Here is a 16,376-nt window from a genome sequence, read left to right on the forward strand (position 1 = left end):
TGCCATCGGAAGAATCCCGGAACATGTTCCAGTCTGTGATAGCAAAACAGTCCTGTAATTTAGCATCTGCTTCATCTGACCACTTTTTTATAGACCGAGTCACTGGTGCTTCCTGCTTTAACTTTAGCTTGTAAGCAGGAATCGGGAGGATAGAGTTGTGATCGGATTTACCAAATGGAGGGAGAGGGAGAGCTTTGTACGGGTCTCTGTTTGTGGAGTACAGGTGATCGCAATTTTTTTTAAAGATTCCCTGCATTAAAGTCTCCGGCCACTAGGAACGCCGCCTTTGGGTCAGTGCTTTCCTGTTTGCTTGTTTTCTTATACAGCTGACTGAGTGCGGTCTTAGTGCCAGCATCTGTCTGTGGTGGAAAATAAACAGCCACAAAAAGTATAGCTGAAAACTCTCTAGGCAGGTAGTGTGGCTTGCAATTTATCACAATATACTCTACTTCAGCAAAATCTTCTGAATGTGTGAATTTGAAGGTAACTGTAAACAAAGTTAACTGTAGTCCTGTCGCCATGAGTGCAGCTCACACGGTTGGTGGGCAAGCTTGGATGAACCCTGTGCAACAGGCTATATCCATGCAGGAATGGGCCTGCCTTATCTAGCTTTACTCTGGGTCTGCATCTCTCAACACTAATCCTGCCCTTGTCCTCTCTGTAGTCCTGCCTCTTGGCCCAGTCCAAGCTTCTCAGTCCAGAGCCATAGCTATAGCACCCTCTTCACATTCATCTATACTCTTACAGCAGCCCTTACCCCATCTTCATTACCAATCATACTCTTATGCAGTACCCCCCAACCCTATCCCCTGCCCCCTGCCCCCAACCCTTACCTTGGGTGTAGACCCAACCCCATACCTCAGCCATTACAATATCCCTTACCGCCTGCCATAGCTCAGTACTTGTTGTGTTGATTTACACTCTTTTACAATACCTACATGAGGCTGATGAGAATGCCTAGTTTTTTCAGGAGGGAGCATGTGTTGGTAAGAGTCATGAGTCTGTGTATGTGTGTAAAAGAGAGAGAGGGAGAAAGGGTTGAAGGCTTGGGTTTTGGGGAAGAGGGAGATATTTAGAGATAAAGAGAGAGCTTCAAAAACAGCAAAACCACAGCCTATTGCTAGGTGTGCACTGAAATTAAAGGGTAACTACACCCAAAAATCAAAATTTCCAAAAAAAGTCAGAGTCCTCAAAGTAGACTCCTTATGTGGTTTAATTATTTTGTTTTCTATTTAAAAAGTATGATTTTGAAAATGGAAACCTGGAAAACCAGAGGGAAATGGAAACCTGGAAAACCAGAGGGAAATGGAAACCTGGAAAACCAGAGGGAAATGGAAACCTGGAAAACCAGAGGGAAATGGAAACCTGGAAAAATAAAAGGAATTTGGGAAAACACTCAATGGAATCAGGCCAAAAATGTAATGGATTTTATAGGGCCCTGGAGATAGAGACAGAAACAGAGAAACAGAGAAATAGAGGGAGAGAGAAGATATCGGAGTTGCTGTGGGCGGGGGCATGCATGCAGGGGGCTGTGGGGCTGCAGCCATTAGCCTTAGACAGGAGCTGGAGTGTGAATAGCTCACATTGGTTTAGGCTCTAAGCTGGGCTGGACCTTTAATTTGCTTTGCTCTGCTTGTAGAGCTTTGAAGGAAAGGAAGCAGCTGCCGATAGCTGGCTGTGTGTGCCTGCATGAGCTAGCGGGGGAGTAGGGTAGCACTATGTTAACAGAAGAATGACTAGATGATCCATGGATGGTTTTGGGTGGAGTAAGACCCATAGATTTCAGCCTGTTTGGATATATGCTGCTAGGAATATTTCTGTGGAATAAAAGAGAGGGAGAGGAGCAGGAACGCCACTGAGGTAAATCTGTACCTTTCCTCCTGTGTGTAGTGTTGCCCTAGCTTCTGAGATTAGCTGGTGGGGGTGGGGGATGATAGACGGATAGAGCAAGGGAGAGGGGGAGAATATTTCTGTGCGATATTAAGTTGAAATACTGATTGAATCCGTGCTTCTGCAGATCTGTGGTGATATTGAACTGTGATGTGTTGTGCTGTGCGTGTGTGTGTGTGATGGCTGAGCAGATTGCGTGTGCGTTTGTGAGATAACGAAGCAACTTGTCTGAGTGTGTGTGTGTGTGTGTTTGTCTGTGTGCGGAGACAGTGTTTGAAGAGCGGAATGGCTGTTTTAAATGCTGATCTGTTCACACACTCGCCTATTGCTGAAGGACGTTATCCCGTATGGCTGCACAGCGTCTCTCTCTCTCTCTCTCTCTTGCTCTCTCTCTCTATATACATAAATCTCTGGCTGTGCCTGTCTACTAACCCCTAGCCCAATAATGGACTAAATGAGACTAACGTTACTCTTTATAGTCCAAGGACCTTACATGTACTGTTTAAAGTTGAATTGGCGCTGTCAGCCAAAACAGCCAAACACTCCATCTAAACATGAATCGATTCTCAATTGCGGTACAGTTCTATAAACTTGAATCCCTATACTTTCATTTAACATCATGATCATTTCGCAGAGCAAAATACACACTTACTGTACAATGTTTTAACACAGTTGCAGCTGACAGTATTTTTCACTGACAACACATTTGTGGTGTCCCTCTTCCGTTTTATGCACAGGTGTTTGAAGACGCAGATAGAATGGACAACTTGTGCTAATCACCTGTCTTTCATCTGTTTTCCGTTAACAAGCACTGTAACATGGATATATGGCAATGTGGGAACCATAACCCTATAAAGGTGTGTAGTAGTTTAACCTTTTTGGTTTTTGAAAATAATTTCTCGCTGAAATGAAAGTTCCTTATGTTTCCAAAACTGTACTGCATGCTATGCGAGTTAACATTTAGAGCAAGGGTCGGGGCTCTTAACAAAACACCCCCGGTCAGAAGACACAATGGTCAATAGGCGCTAAAGCGGTTAGCATCTATGAATGGGGTACTAACTCCCTCCCCTCTGTCTCACAGCTTACTCTTTACAAATCAAATCAAATGTTATTTTTCACATATACATGTTCAGCAGATGTTATTGTGGGTGTAGCAAAATGATTGTGTTTCTAGCTCTAACAGTGCCGTAATTTCTAACGAGTAATATCTACCAATTTTACAACAAAACACACAAATGTAAAGTCAAGGAATGGAATTAAGCATATATAAATATTTGGGTGAGCAATGTCAGAGCGGCATGAACTAAGATACAGTATCCTGGTTGTAATGCTGGTGAGTTACCTCCACTCTGATATCCAAAAGTTATTCCCGGCTGTATGTAATAACACAAAACAATTCTGGGCTAATAATGTAAGAAATAATACCAAAAAAACGAAATACTGCAAAGTTTCCTATGAGCTAGAAGAACGGCAGCCCTATCTGTCGGCACCATTTGTTGTTCTAAATGGAAGGTTTAAAGCTCTTTTCTCCCTCTTTCATCCGGCATGCATGTGCTGGCCGAGCTTTTAGTAGGGACAGAAGAAAAAATGGGAAAATGTATTTTGTGTATTTTAGCAAGGTATCTGGATAATTAAGCTTAAAAAATATACAGTACCAGTCAAAAGTTTGGACACACTTACTCATTCAAGGGTTTATATTTTTTTGGACCATTTTCTACATTGTAGAATAATAGTGAAGACATCAACTATGAAATAACACATATGGAATCATGTAGTAACCAAAAAAGTGTTAAACAAATCAAAATATATTTTATATTTTATATTATTTTAAGTAGCCACCCTTTGCCTTGATAACAACTTTGCAAAATCTTGGCATTGTCTCAACCAGCTTCATGAGGTAGTCACCTGGAATGCTTTCCCAACAGTCTTGAAGGAGTTCCCACATGTGCTGAGCACTCCATCACTCTCCTTCTTGGCTCAAATAGCCCTTATACAGCCTGGAGGTGTGTTGAGTCATTGTTCTGTCGAAAAACAAATGATAGTCCCACTAAGCACAAACCAGATGGGATGGCGTATCGCTGCAGAATGCTGTGGTAGCCATGCTGGTTAAGTGTGCTTTGAATTCTAAATGAATCCCGACAGTGTCAACAGCAAAGCACCCCCACACCATCACACTTCCTCCTCAATGCTTCACGATGGGAACTACACATGGAACTACAGATCACCTACTCTGCTTCTAACAAAGACACGGCGGTTGGAACCAAAAATATTATATTTGGACTCATCAGACCAAAGGACAGATTTGCACTGGCCCAATGTCCATTGCTTGTGTTTCAAATCAAATTGTATTTGTCACATGCGCTGAATACAACAAGTGTAGGCCTTACTTACAAGCCCTTAACCAACAATGCAGTTTTAAGAAAGATAAGTGTTAAGTAAAAAATGGATAAATATAAAATAACAAATAGTTAAAGAGCAGCAGTAAAATAACAGTAGTGAGGCTATATACAGGTGGTACCAGTACAGAGTCAATGTGCGGGGGCAGAGGTAATAGTCGAGGTAATAGAGGTAATATGTACACTACCGTTCAAAAGTTTTGGGTCACTTAGAAATGTCCTTGTTTTTGAAAGAAAAGCGTGTTTTTTGTGCTTTAAAATAACATCAAATTGATCAGAAATAGAGTGTAGACATTGTTAATGTTGTAAATGACTATTGTAGCTGGAAACGGCTGATTTTTAATGGAATATCTACATAGGCGTACAGAGGCCCATTATCAGCAACCATCATACCTTACATTTACATTTACATTTAAGTCATTTAGCAGACGCTCTTATCCAGAGCGACTTACAAGTTGGTGCATTCACCTTATGATGTCCAGTGGAACAACCACTTTACAATAGTGCATCTAACTCTAAGGGGGGGGGGGGGGGTTAGAAGGATTACTTTATCCTATCCTAGGTATTCCTTAAAGAGGTGGGGTTTCAGGTGTCTCCGGAAGGTGGTGATTGATTCCGCTGACCTGGCGTCGTGGGGGAGTTTGTTCCACCATTGGGGTGCCAGAGCAGCGAACAGTTTTGACTGGGCTGAGCGGGAGCTGTACCTGTGTTCCAATGGCACATTGTGTTAGCTAATCCAAGTTTATCATTTTAAAAGGCTAATTGATCATTAGAAAACCCTTTTGAAATTATGTTAGCACAGCTGAAAACTGTTGTGCTGAATAAATAAGCAAAAAAACTGGCCTTATTTAGACTAATTGAGTATCTGGAGCATCAGCATTTCTGGGTTCGATTACAGGTTCAAAATGGCCAGAAACAAAGTATTTTCTTCTGAAACTCGTCAGTCTATTCTTCTTCTGAGAAATGAAGGCTATTCCATGCGAGAAATTGCCAAGAAACTGAAGATCTCGTGCAGCGCTGTGTACTACTCCCTTCACAGAACAGCGCAAACTGACTCTAACCAGAATAGAAAGAGGAGTTCCCTTTCAGTCAGTCAACTTCGGTAGAACATACTACATGGAAATATAATCACACCCCAACCCAACATATGCTAAATGAAACTGCCCATGGCAGACCACCCAGATCTGACCCCGCCAGATGCAGCAGTCTGGGTATTGTGCACATAGTTCTCCCTAGTGACATTTCCCTGCCCCAGCCATAAGCATAAAACCTGACAAAAGTGTGTGGTGATGCCCAGCTCACCGCAGCACAAATAGCCCCTATAGTTAACCCTTTAAACAATGCCCAAGACGCTGCCAGAACCTTTGTGGAGTGGGCGTGTACACCGCTAGGTAACCCTTGCTGCTATATGCCTCCACGATCCAGTGAGAGAGACTCTGTTTAGAGAGCGCCCTGCCGCGAGCTGGATTAGCAAAACAGGCAAAAAGTTGGTCACATAAGTGGATATCCCGGGTCTGTTAAAGAAAGCTCGCACCAGACACACGGCATGTAACCCGTTCAATTTCCTGGACCTCACTATTTTTAAGGTGGCAGCGATATGCTTGAAACTACTATTTTTCTCAAACCTCTCAGTAAGAATACAGTTCTAAGGTATATTAGAAATCATCCTAAACCTTTCAAATGCAATATTCCTACTGGTCAATTCCTTAGACTAAGGCGAAACTGCAGCAAATCAAATGATTTTGAGACTAAAGCTGAAATCTGAGTGTCTGTTTGGCCATGCGCTAAAATAGAACTTGGTTCTATTTGTGACTCTTGACGTGCTGCAATTTCCACCTCTCCCATCTCCTCATTGGTTTTTAGGAGCATATACCCACGTGGGTGATTGAAAGATGAACTGAGGTCCACACTCCAGTCCTGTACTTAGTGGTAATGCACCTTAAAGTTGGTTGCCAACCACCATATAAAGTCCAAAGAAGAAGAAGAAGCCTGAAGGAGAAGAGATTACGAATAACGAACTCGGTTTACCTTTTATCTGTGGATTAATTGTCGGAGTAGAGGACCTTGTGCATTTGAGGTAAAATAACAACCCAATGTTTATATCCCAGGACAAATTAGCTAGCAACAGCAAGCTAGCTAGCTAAATTGCCATACATTTTTTTATGCTTTTTGACCTGTCCCCAAATGAATAAAGTTGGTTCAGAGTTCGTTTTGATATTTCAACCTGCGTGTCCTTATCACTTCTGGTGTGGGTAGACAAAATCAACATGCGCTCGGACGCACGGGCATGAGCGGTCTGGTCAGCATGTAACCCTCCCCTGATCACAGGCAGTCAGTGGCACCTTAATTGGGGAGGATGGGCTTGTGGTAATGGCTGGAGCGGAATCAGTGGAATGGTATTAAATAAATCAAACACATGGTTTCCATGTGTTTGATGCCATTCCATTCGCTCTGTTCCAGACATTATTATGAGCTATCCTCCCTTCAGCAGCCTCCATTGCCTGATATGCTTTAGGAGGGGTTGCAACATCATGCACAGTGTACTCCCAAATATTGCACCTGGTTCCCCTTATGGTTTCTACGGCTGCGGTCATTGTACACATTTTTCTAACTCAAGTGACACAAAAGTATTCTATCACCCATGTTTGGGTAAAGAATACAAGACAAAAAAACATCATGAATTGTAGTACAACACGTTGTTGACATGCTCAAATGCCCTTGTGGGCTTCTTTACATTGGTCAGAGGAAACGCTCACTCAAATTAAGAACAGCCGAACACAAAAAACCTAACACGAAAAACCTATCCGCACCAAAAATATGTACAGTGGCTTGCAAAATGATTCACCCCCTTGGCATTTTTCCTATTTCTTGCCTTAAAACCTGGAATTCCCCCCCAAAATTTTGGGGGTTGTATCATTTGTTTTACACAACATGCCTACCACTTTGAAGAGCAAAATATTTTTGGGGGTGAAACAAACAAGAAATAAGACAAAAAAGCAGAAAACTTGAGTGTACATCCACCCAAAGTCAACACTTTGTAGAGCCACCTTTAGCAGCAATTATAGCTGCAAGTCTCTTGGCGTATGTCTCTATAAGCCTGGCACATCTAGCCACTGGGATTTTTGCCCATTCTTCAGTGCAAAACTGCTCCAGCTCCTTCAAATTGGATGGGTTCCACTGGTGTACAGCAATCTTTAAGTCATACCACAGATTCTCAATTGGATTGAGGTCTGGGCTTTGACTAGGCCATTCCAAGACATTTAAATGTTTCCCCTTAAACCACTGGAGTATTGCTTTGGCAGTATGCTTAGGGTCATTGTCCTGATGGAAGGTGAACCTCTGTCCCAGTCTCAAATCTCTGGAAGACTGAAACAGGTTTCCCTCAAGAATTTCCCTGTATAAGGCGCAATCCATCATTCCTTTCATTCTGACCAGTTTCTTAGTCCCTGCCGATGAAAAACATCCCCAGAGCATGATGCTACCACCAGCATGCTTTCACTGTTGGGATGGTGTTCTCGAGGTGATGAGAGGTGTTGGTTTGCGCCAGACAGCGTTTTCCTTGATGGCCAAAAAGCAAAATTTTAGGCTTATCTGACCAGAGTACCTTCTTCCATATGTTTGGGGAGTCTCCCACATGCATTTTGGCGAACAACAAACGTGTTTGCTTATTTTTTTCTTTAAGCAATGGCTTTTTTCTGGCCACTCTTCAGTAAAGCCTAGCTCTGTGGAATGTATGGCTTAAAGTGGTTCTATGGACAGCTACTCCAATCTCCGCTGTGGAGCTTTGCAGCTCCTTCAGGGTTTTCTTTGGTCTCTTTGTTGCCTCTCTGATTAATGCCCTCCATGCCTGGTCCGTGAGTGTTGGTGGGCGGCCCTCTCTGGCAGGTTTATTGTGGTGCCATATTCTTTCCATTTTTTAATAATGATTTAATGGTGCTCCGGGGATGTTCAAAGTTTTGGTTATTTTCTTAAAGTCCAACCCTGATCTGTACTTCTCCACAACTTTGTCCCTGACCTGTCCCTGACCTTTTTGGAGAGCTTGGACCTTGGTCTTCATGGTGCCGCTTGCTTGGTGGTGGCCCTTGCTTAGTGGTGTTGCAGACACTGGGGTCTTTCAGAACAGGTGTATATATACTGAGATCATGTGACAGATCATGTGACACCTAGATTGCATACAGGTGATTATTTTAATTTTTTCTGAAACAAGTAATTTTTTTCATTTCACTTCACCAATGTTGACTATTTTGTGTATGTCCATTACATGGAATCCAAATAAATCCATTTAAATTACAGGTTGTAATGCAACCAAATAGGAAAAACGCCAAGAGGGATGAATACTTTTGCAAGGCACTGTACTTTGCAATTGCACGGCATTACGTGAATGCCAATCAGGGCCCAGCCTCTACCTTGAAATTCTTTCCTCTAGAACTGGCAATATAGTGAGGAAATTGCTAGAGAGAGGCACTTTGGATTGACTGCTTAGATCGCTCGAGCCAAAAGGGTCTGAATGAATCTTGAGTGATGATCATGCTCTTGCTTGAATAACCTGTGTAGTTGCTACTACCAGTGTTGTAGTACTCGGCCTCTGAGTGTCTCGGCCTTGTGTTGGATACATTTGTACTCGTTCTTGACTCGGTCTCTGACAGTGAGGACAAGTAATTTATTCCCTAGACCAGCCGAGACAAGCTGAGTAAAAAAATTATAATTACCAGCTTTCATTCAGTCAGCGCAGAAAACCGCTTCCCCAGGCCAAATACACTGCTCAAAAAAATAAAGGGAACACTTAAGCAACACAATGTAACTCCAAGTCAATCACACTTCTGTGAAATCAAACTGTCCACTTAGGAAGCAACACTGATTGACAATAAATTTCACATGCTGTTGTGCAAATGGAATAGACAACAGGTGGAAATTATAGGCAATTAGCAAGACACCCCCAATAAAGGAGTGGTTCTGCAGGTGGTGACCACAGACCACTTCTCAGTTCCTATGCTTCCTGGCTGATGTTTTGGTCACTTTTGAATGCTGGCGGTGCTTTCACTCTAGTGTTAGCATGAGATGGAGTCTACAACCCACACAAGTGGCTCAGGTAGTGCAGCTCATCCAGGATGGCACATCAATGCAAGCTGTGGCAAGAAGGTTTGCTGTGTCTGTCAGCGTAGTGTCCAGAGCATGGAGGCGCTACCAGGAGACAGGCCAGTACATCAGGAGACGTGGAGGAGCCCGTAGGAGGGCAACAACCCAGCAGCAGGACCGCTACCTCCGCCTTTGAGCAGGAGGAGCACTGCCGGAGCCCTGCAAAATGACCTCCAGCAGGCCACAAATGTGCATGTGTCTGCTCAAACGGTCAGGAACAGACTCCATGAGGGTGGTATGAGGGCCCGACGTCCACAGGTGGGGGTTGTGCTTACAGCCCAACACCGTGCAGGATGTTTGGCATTTGCCAGAGAACACCAAGATTGGCAAATTCGCCACTGGCGCCCTGTGCTCTTCACAGATGAAAGCAGGTTCACACTGAGCACGTGACAGACGTGACAGAGTCTGGAGACGCCGTGGAGAACGTTCTGCTGCCTGCAACATCCTCCAGCATGACCGGTTTGGTGGTGGGTCAGTCATGGTGTGGGGTAGCATTTCTTTGGGGGGCCGCACAGCCCTCCATGTGCTCGCCAGAGGTAGCCTGACTGCCATTAGGTACCGAGATGAGATCCTCAGACCCCTTTTGAGACCATATGCTGGTGCGGTTGGCCCTGGGTTCCTGCTAATGCAAGACAATGCTAGACCTCATGTGGCTGGAGTGTGTCAGCAGTTCCTGCAAGAGGAAGGCATTGATGCTATGGACTGGCCCGCCCGTTCCCCAGACCTGAATCCAATTGAGCACATCTGGGACATCATGTTTCGCTCCATCCACCAACGCCACGTTGCACCACAGACTGTCCAGGAGTTGGCGGATGCTTTTGTCCAGGTCTGGGAGGAGATGCCTCAGGAGACCATCCGCCACCTCATCAGGAGCATGCCCAGGCGTTGTAGGGAGGTCATACAGGCACGTGGAGGCCACACACACTACTGAGCCTCATTTTTACTTGTTTTAAGGACATTACATCAAAGTTGGATCAGCCTGTAGTGTGGTTTTCCACTTTAATTTTGAGTGTGACTCCAAATCCAGACCTCCATGGGTTGATAAATTTGATTTCCATTGATAATATTTTTGTGATTTTGTTGTCAGCACATTCAACTATGTAAAGAAAAAAGTATTTAATAAGAATATTTAATTCATTCAGATCTAGGATGTGTTATTTTAGTGTTCCCTTTATTTTTATGAGCAGTGTATATTCACTTATTTCTTGAAACATTAATACAGTATCTTAACAGTCTTTATTTCTATGATAGATAGACATGTTTGTGCAGTGGCGAACCTATAGGCCTTCAGTGTGTGACAGGTTCATGATTCTGAAAGAACAGCAACCGTATTACCAGGGCACTCATATCGGAGAGTGCACTTTATAACACAAAGGGCCAGTGGTGTAGTGTAGTCTATATGCAGTTATACGCCGGATACCCACTTTATTTTTCAGTGGGCACCTCGTATGCTCACTTTTTAAATCCTACGGATGATTATCATAGTAGAGTAGTGGAGGTAAACGTTTTATCAATTATGTAGTACAATAGAGAAATCATGCACAAAGTATACTCACATGCGTGCCACACACAGCCTAGTTTCAGCGGAATATAATCTGCAGGCAGAAAAAGTGTGCAGCTCTCAACTGGTTTTGTCATGGCGTAGCTCATAGATGAATGACATCGGTAGCCGGTAGGGTAATGCTAACTAAGCCAACAATGGGTATGCAAACCAGGCATTTAAAAAGGTTAGTCCTAAGTGTTGATTAGTAGGCTATTTGTGATGTGCAATTGTCATCATGCGCTGTTTGCATCAGGGGTGTAGACAAGGATGGGTCTGGGTGGACAGAGGCCCACTCACTGGTGAGCCAGGCCCTATCAGGCCCACCCAATCAGATTGATGTGGTTTAAGCATTGTTGTAGACTTAGACCATCACATTATTGTATTCTTTCGATATATCAAAAAGTGGTTTTGAGAGTGAAAACCTGAAATATATACGAAAACTAATTTTTAATATACAGGATTTTTCACACATTTTTCGCCATTCTTTTGCATATATCCACTTCTCCAGGAACGGCATGATGTTAAAGGATACAGCATGATGTTAAAGGATAAGCAGTCCATTCACTCGGAGATAATAAGCCAGTAGGTCCCAATCATAAGAATACAAAAACACAACCATTAGGTATTTCCCAATCGAAATTTACAACTATTACTTCCCATTGCAGAAAAACATTTCACGTTTAGCACAAAAACGTAACCACTGACCTAAAGTTTAAAGTGGAACTGACAGCGGTTTATCTATTTTGCAGATATGAAAAAAATAAATAATCATAATACCAGTCAAAAAAATCTAATTCCCAGTTTATGGTACAAAGCCAACTTTATAAGAGGTTTTAAAAATAGGTTCAATTTGACTCAACGTTCCATGACGTACACTAAGGCATTGTTGGCAGAATAGATGGATGCAGTTCATTGCATGATTAATATAATTCACCAAGACATGTCTTAGTAGTCCAAAAAAGATTGCTATCAGGTTGTAAATCACAGCTGACCTGGTACATTGTTTGTTGCCTCCATTCGGGATGCACTGTTTCGGTTTCAATGACTCAATATTCTGGACAAAAACGGACTAATGTAACTAAGGCTGGGGCTCCTGAGTGGCGCAGCGGTCTAAGGCCGGTGTCAGTAAAACTAAACAAAATAGTAATAGTTAGTCAAGAACACTCTAGATAACATGTAAACAGCCTAACCAGCTCTGCTATGGTGAATAAAATGGTCAGAGTGAGATGTTCTCTCATTTGTGTCTGGAAGTAGCTAGCTAGCCAACATTAGCTAGTTAGCTTGGGTGCTTGGTTGAGACAAGCATGCATTGGCAGGAAAACTGCAGAAGGATGAGGAGGCTACAATTCCCCATAGTTTCTCAGTGGAATTTTGACGGTCAAATAACTGAAAAAGTTTGAGAGGGTTTTTCTAATATTCCTTTGTTAGAATTTAGATCATCTTGCTCTGGCAAGCATTAGTTGTTGATGTTGCTGTTGTTGATGTGCAAAACTGAGGGAGAGAGAGACTACCTTTTCATGGTTGTTTGATCAACAGGACTGTAAAGTTCCCAAATGTAAGAGGACTCCAGTGGTGTTTACATATTTGCAGAAATCTATTCAGGGGTATTTTGTGGCTTTTGGTGAATGTGTTTTAATGATCTAAAGTTGCATAGTTGTAACTGCCTATAAACACATAGTTCAGTTCAAAGTTAAAGATGGCAGGCCCGTGTGGCAAATGGCCTGTTTGTATGAAGGAATACTGTAGCTCTGATTGGCTATAGAGCACCGGTCTGTGTATACTGGTCGTGGACAAGACAGATATTTTTATTCGGTTTTATTTACTGCAGTGTCTATTAATTGTCCATACGCAAAGACACTTTCCGCCTCTATATTGCTATAGAATTTTCACAAATGCGTTAGTATACGTAATTACCAAACATTTAAAGAATTTATGAAAATGTAAGAATTACCATATGTAAGTAGTCGCTTGTCAGAAAATGTTTAAAAAGTGTGATTCTTCCTGGGGGTGTATATGAACAGATATTAATACGATTCCATCTTGCTAAAATGCTGTCAGTTCCTGTCACGACTTCTGTCGAAGTCGGCTCCTCTCCTTGTTCGGGTGGCGATCGACGTCGCTGGCTTTCTAGCCATCGCCGCTCCATTTTTCATATATCCATTTGTCTTGTCTTGTTTCCATACACACCTGGTTTTCATTTCCCAATCAAGCTACTTCTATTTAACCCTCTGTTTCCCAGCATGTTTTGTGTGTAATTGTTTTTATGTTATGTGGTGTTAGATTAGGCGTTACTTTTATGTTCCGGTTCATTGAGCGCGTTTGTTTTATGTATGCTCTCATGTTTGGAACTAGAATAAAAGTGCCCCTGTTTATTTATATTTATTACTCTGCTCTCCTGCACCTGACTTCGCCTCCAATACACCTATTGACAGTTCCACTTTAAATGCAACAATGTTTCACACACAAGTTTTTTTCAAATAGTTGGCTAACAGCAGCAATTGCGCTGCTCACCAGATGATGATGATTTGAAACGTAGCTTCTTGTTGAAAGCTATTCTTGAAAAGAGAGAAGCTAACAAATTAGCAAAAACATCCTCTTTGATAACACCTGCTACAGCCTCTGCAAACTAGCTGACAACAAACGCTACCTTCCTCTTCAGTGTTAACCCTTTCCTTTCCAACAAAAACTGAAAAAATGTAATCAGAACATCATTGACAATAATTATATAATTATCATTATTATTATTATCATAATTTTATAACTCATAAACCCTTCCCTGAAGGCGTAGAAGGCCCATTGTTCCCCACTGTAAAAATAATAATAATAATAGAGTGGCTGTATTTTCTATCAGCATGCATTTTTTTCACTATTTTGAATGCCTAAAGAATCCATAAGTTCTGAAATATGAACACAGAAATACTGGACATTTTGAACTCTTATTATGATGGTGATTTAACAAAATTTCAATAATGGTCTTGAATTGGACTAGCATTTTTCTGGTTTCGGTCTTAACTTGGTCTCGCTCCCCTCCAGTCTTGGTCTCGATATGAACTCAATTTGCTACGGTCTTGGTCTTGAATCAGTCTCGCTTTTGGTGGTCTTGAACACAACACTGGCTACTACTGACAGTATTGATATTATTGACATGTTTGATTGACATGATGAGTGGGACACTCCCCTGCGAGGGTATATAGTTGCCACCCATATTTTATCCTACTCAAGGCTATGATGAAGGCGATTCATGCCAAAACGTGAGCCGATTGTTTACTTGCCCCATCAATAAATCTATCAGATTTATGCAGTAACAGAGTGCTCCTTTTTCTTCATTCTCCCAGATAGTCACCAGGTGAAGTATCCTGGGGTAAGAAATGTTTTTGTGATTTCAAGCACCGGATTACCCCTTTTCTGTTTAAGCTGGGCTGAAGCGCATTTGGGTATACCTTCTTGGCATGTAACCTCTGTTGCTCTTCAGAAGTAAAATGAGGATGTGAAAAGGGAAATAAAAACTTGTAGGACATAGCCATGACTTTCAGGGCGAAGGCCGCATTTGGAATCACCTTCACCTTAGAGTCGCCCGGGTCGAACTGAGTACAGGAAAGCTGTGCGGATAACGCATGGAGGTCTTCCACACATTTAGCCGACGCCAAGCCATGAGCAGGGATGTTTTGTAGGAGAATATTTTCAGATCCATCGACTCCAGAGGCTCAAACTGGGCCACACACAGTGCCTCCAAAACCAGTGCCAAGTCTCATTTGGGCGCGATAGGTTTAGAGACAGGTCTGAGACAACTTACACCTTTCAAGAACCGCACCACCAGGGGGTGAGCCTCCGTTGAGGTTCCGTCAATTCCCACATGACACACTGAGACAGTGGCCATGTACACTTATAAAGTGGAGAATACTTGAAAAGCTCCTGTAGGAACATAAGGATGATCCTCACAGAGCACTGAAAAGGAAGATGACCCGGGGCAGGCATTCCTCTCCCCTTACTCGCACCACAGAGTTGATGAGTACCCGGAGAGATTTCGACTGGTTCCCCCACAGCAAAATGGCATGAAAAGGGGTGTGAGTAAGGGGAGAGGAAAAGTTCTCTGTATGGTCCACCAGAGTACTCGCTCCTACCGGTGAGCCTGGTCTTTTAGTGGAGACGAAGTGACCAGTAGTCCCGCAATACAGGCAACTCTTAGTGTGAAGCCTGTATAGCCATTCAGCTGGAGACAGCCTAGCTCTACCTAGTTGCATCAGCTCGGGAAGTGGTGAATCAACCGACTTCGGAGACTCTCGGGGGAACTTGGGTAGCCTCGGGTTCTCTCAGCAACGGAGCTGTCAGGGACTTCCGAGATGCCTCGGAGGCGAGGTGGAATCCTTGGGAGGACGAATGAAATCGAATCTTCTCTCCTTCCTTCATCCCCATAGTCGCCCATCGATCCGAATGGTCAAGGCGATGAGCGAGTCAAGATCCGTCTGTTCCTAGGCTGCAAGCTCATCCTTTACTTCCTCTGATACTCCGTGCAGGAACATGTCGAACAGCGCTTCCAGGTTCCAGGCACTCTCAGCTGCCAAGGTGCGGAAATCCACCGCATAGTCTGCCGCACTGCGCGAGTCTTGCCGAAGCTGGAGTAACTTCCAGGCAGCCTCTCTCCCGGACAATGGAGCATCAAAACCGTTCGTTACCTCCGTCACAAACTCCTCCAGACTGAAGCATATGTCCGACTGTTGTTCCCATACTGCCGTAGCCCAGGCGAGATCCCTCCCAGACATCAGCGTGATGAGATACGCTATCTTAGAGCGGTCCGAGGGGAAGGAGGAGTTAATGAGTTCCTAGAGCCAATCTGTTTAATAGCCCGGCAACTGTAGGTGTGAAAATCCCCCCAACTTAAGTACTCTAAAGTTTTACACAGTATCTGTTTATCAACATCTTTATGCTTCCGTTAATGAAATAACGATAAAAAATACTTTCAAAATGCAGATGTTTATTTCAACTACTGTACAGTACATATCAGCTACATTTTAGTTGCACTTCCCCCCAGCTCACAGCATCATATTTTCCTAACGGAATTTCTAAACTCTATCTAAATTTCTTTAAATCAATCCCATACACCTTGTTCTTACAAAAAAAGGTTTTAAATTCTCAAGTACAGCCAATATTAAAAACTGTCAAATGCTTATCAAAGATGCCCTCTGGTGGTCAAACTAGCACTAACTAGCATTAATGGCAACAATGGCTGACAATTAAATAACGTGTCATAGAATTCTGCAGCAGCCCGCAAGGTGTGATGCAGTATGACACAACTTTTAAAGGTAGAACAACTCTATGTATGTATGTATGGAGCATAATGTATTTACACTTTTATTCACATGTTTTCAAGTACAGGTGACAAATAGTGTCTTCCGATTATTGCATAGATTGTA

The 16,376-nt window shown here is 42.9% G+C and overlaps 1 protein-coding gene across 7 annotated transcripts in view; it reads left to right on the top strand.

The window, feature by feature from the left end:
- Nucleotides 1–16,376, top strand: part of LOC139556921 (membrane-associated guanylate kinase, WW and PDZ domain-containing protein 1-like) — a 132,523-nt gene that overhangs the window by 10,104 nt on the left and 106,043 nt on the right. The window contains exon 1 of one of the 7 annotated variants that reach the window (XM_071371064.1): nucleotides 1,580–1,860. The exons of the other annotated variants lie outside the window; for them this stretch is intronic. The gene's annotated coding sequence lies outside the window, so the exon portion shown is untranslated. Of the gene's footprint in view, nucleotides 1–1,579; nucleotides 1,861–16,376 lie in introns of those variants that run through there. 7 annotated transcript variants of the gene reach the window in all.

The sequence above is a fragment of the Salvelinus alpinus genome, chromosome 28 (genome assembly GCF_045679555.1).
Source record: "Salvelinus alpinus chromosome 28, SLU_Salpinus.1, whole genome shotgun sequence".
In the NCBI taxonomy this organism is placed as follows: Eukaryota; Metazoa; Chordata; class Actinopteri; order Salmoniformes; family Salmonidae; genus Salvelinus; species Salvelinus alpinus.